This window comes from Lepidothrix coronata, unplaced genomic scaffold (assembly GCF_001604755.1).
Source record: "Lepidothrix coronata isolate B3197 unplaced genomic scaffold, Lepidothrix_coronata-1.0 Scaffold327, whole genome shotgun sequence".
Taxonomy (NCBI): domain Eukaryota; kingdom Metazoa; phylum Chordata; class Aves; order Passeriformes; family Pipridae; genus Lepidothrix; species Lepidothrix coronata.
The window spans coordinates 286,934-289,860 of record NW_016690507.1 but is presented as its reverse complement, the minus strand read 5'-3'; the positions used below and the strand labels follow the sequence as shown (position 1 = coordinate 289,860).

Genomic DNA, 2,927 nt, shown 5'->3' with positions numbered 1-2,927 from the left:
CTTCATGGGGTACTTCTGCAACCTTAAAAACCTGCCTAAAGCCACGAGTTCTGTTCATAAAATGACAATTCCCTCCATTAATTCCTTGAATCCAGACCCTGTGCTAACGTGGCCTTGTTTGGGATGAACACACACTTCAGCTGTTTTCAAGGAAGGGGAGTTAGGGAGGATTTAAAGACATTTCTGAGGGGAAAGATTTCGAATTTTATACCAACATACCGTGTTTTAAATTATTATTTTCATATTAAATATTTATAATAACAGCTTAACACTAAGAATCCATATTAAATTACGTTTTAACAAGTTTATTGGCTTTTTGGTGCTTAGTGAAACAGCGAGTTCCATTTCCTGGCTTTCATATATCGATGTCATCTTTTAATGTCCCTCATCACCTTAATTTCCAAGGACCTTTTCCATTCCAGACCACTGGAGAAATGTCAAAATCTTCTCCTCCTTTTCCTTCACTGCTCCAAGTGACATCTCCATGCCTTGTTTTGGGAACACTTTATGCAGCCACAGCTGAACCTGCAGGTGAATCAGTTCAAACAGAATTATCCCAGGAAAATTCTTTGACCAGTAGTTAAAGCTCTTTCTTTTTCCTGAGTTTTCTCTACTTCACTGCTCATATCCCTGAAATCAAAGCTGGATTTGCATTTCCCTGTTTATACCCCTGAAACCAAGGCTGGATTTGCATTTCCCATTGCACTTCAATTCTGGCACCTTCAAGAAATTCTTCAATTTCCAGAATAATTCTTACATTTCCAGGATAATTCTTACATTTCCAGGATGACACCTTCCTGAGGTGTTTTTAGCTGGTGAAAAAAGGGCTTTTTTTACATTACAGGCCTTTGTAAAAACGACCACTTGGCATCACAGCACTTGAGATCTTTTCAAAACCACCTGCCAAGAAACACAAGTGTTAAAACTGAAGTCTATAAACTTATAAATTTAAAAAAATAGGGGCTTTCCCCCCCAGTTTTCCCCAGGACAACCCTTTTTTCCCAGCGCTCTCGTCCCGATCCCATCCCTGCTGTGCTGGAATTCAATCCTTACTGACATTAAGGATTAATAAACTGCAGATCCTTAAATTAATAAACTGCATTATAATCCAGAGCATCTCAGGGCCGGGCCTTTTAATCCCACGAGAGCCCAATAAACCCCTCAGTGTTTACTCTGAGGGATTTGATGCTCCCCTTGTTCCACGGAGGCATTTTTTGGGAGTTGGGCCCGTTTTTTGGGAGCTAGGCTCGTTTTTTGGGAGCTGGGCCTGTTTTTTGGGAGCTGGGCTCATTTTCTGGGAGCTGGGCCTGTTTTTTGGGAGCTGGGCTCATTTTTTGGGAGCTGGGCTCGTTTTCTGGGAGCTGGGCCCTCACGGCATCTGCCTCATTAACCACTAATTAGCGAAGATTCAGCAGAATAAACAAAAATCCCTCCCTGAGCCCCTTTTCCACGGGCCCAGCCCTGCAGGATTTGCTGCTCCAAAGGCTCGGGATGGAACAAAACCCCAGCCAGGCCCAGCTCTCCCTGTCCCGCCACTGCCACGGACATTCCAAGGGGGAAAAAACCCAGGGAGAGATGATGAAATTCTGGGAAAAGCTCCATTTTCGTCTTTATTAGCACATTTTCCAAGACCCGGGGAGCTTTTTAGGGATTACAGGGGGATGAAGGAAGCTCTGGGAATGTTGGGATGGCGGCAGATATTCCCAAACAAAAGGCCAACGTGTGTTGCTACGATCCCAAGTCAAGCTGTTCTTTGGATTGTTGTAGTATTTTTTTTCCCCAGCTCCTTTTTAGCTTTCCTTCTGTGTCCCTCTCGTGGTAACTGAGCAGAAGTGTCTCATCTGCAGTGGAATAACTTAATTCACAGCCTTCCAACCATTTTTTCCCTGCAGTTTCAGTGCTTTTTTTTTTTTTTTAAATAATAAAATAGATTTGCTTGAAATTTTGCCAGTATAAAAGAGAAATATTTTCTTATTAAAAAAAAAAAAAAAAACACATCAAACCAAAACCACCCAGGTATTCTTTTTATTTATTACTATTCAGGTGGGGTAGAAGTTTAAGGAATTTTCATCTGAAGATTTGTTTCCAAGGCCAGGATGGGGCTTGGAGCAACCTGGGATAGTGGAAGGTGTGGAAAGGTGTGAAAGGGGTGGAACTGGAGGAGCTTTAAGGTCCTTCCAACCCAAACCATCCTGAGATCCTCTAAGTTTTAAAACACTCCGAGCTCCTGGACATGAAATAAAAAGAGATGAAATAGAGAAGTGAGAGAAACAAGATTAAATGTGCAGAATAAACGTCCTGACTGCATTTCTTGCTCTATAATATCGATTTATTGCTGGCCCAACCCTTGCTCAGCTGGGATGTTGAACATTCCCAGAGCTCCTTCCTCCACATCTGGGCTCTGGTCCCCCCTGATTTCCCTCTTCCACACTTTCCGCTATCCCAGGTTGCTCCAAGCCCCGTCCTGGCCATGGAAACAAGCCTCCAAATGAAAATTCCTTAAAATTTCCCCTCACGTGCACGGTGATAAATGGAAGAGCAAAGAATAACTGTGTTGGGATTTTTTTTTTAATAAAAAAAAATTATCTTCTATATCGACAAAATTTCAATCAAATCTATTTTATTATTAAAAAAAACCAAAAAAGCCCTGAAACTGCGGGAATAAAAATTGGAAGGCTGTGAATTAGTTATTCCACTGCGGATTGGCTGCGACCCCCGTCACTCAAAACTAAGCCCCACCTCCCGCCTGTGTGGGCTGGGCCCAACCACCTCGAAGACCAATTGGCTGCCTCATCTGTCATTCAGAACCAAGCCCCGCCTCCCGCCTGTGTGGGCGGGGCCCACCCACCTCGAAGACCAATTGGCTGCCGCACCTGTCATTCAGAACCAAGCCCCGCCTCCCGCCTGTGTGGGCGGGGCCCACCCAC

At 43.8% G+C, this 2,927-nt stretch overlaps 1 long non-coding RNA gene across 1 annotated transcript; it reads right to left on the bottom strand.

Moving 5' to 3' along the window:
- Window positions 1-289: 289 nt before the first annotated feature.
- LOC108508960 lies at window positions 290-1,881 on the bottom strand. Its single transcript, XR_001878554.1, has 2 exons — window positions 669-1,881; window positions 290-525 (listed from the first exon to the last, which is right to left on the bottom strand). It is a non-coding gene; the product is annotated as an uncharacterized LOC108508960 (long non-coding RNA).
- Window positions 1,882-2,927: the final 1,046 nt, after the last annotated feature.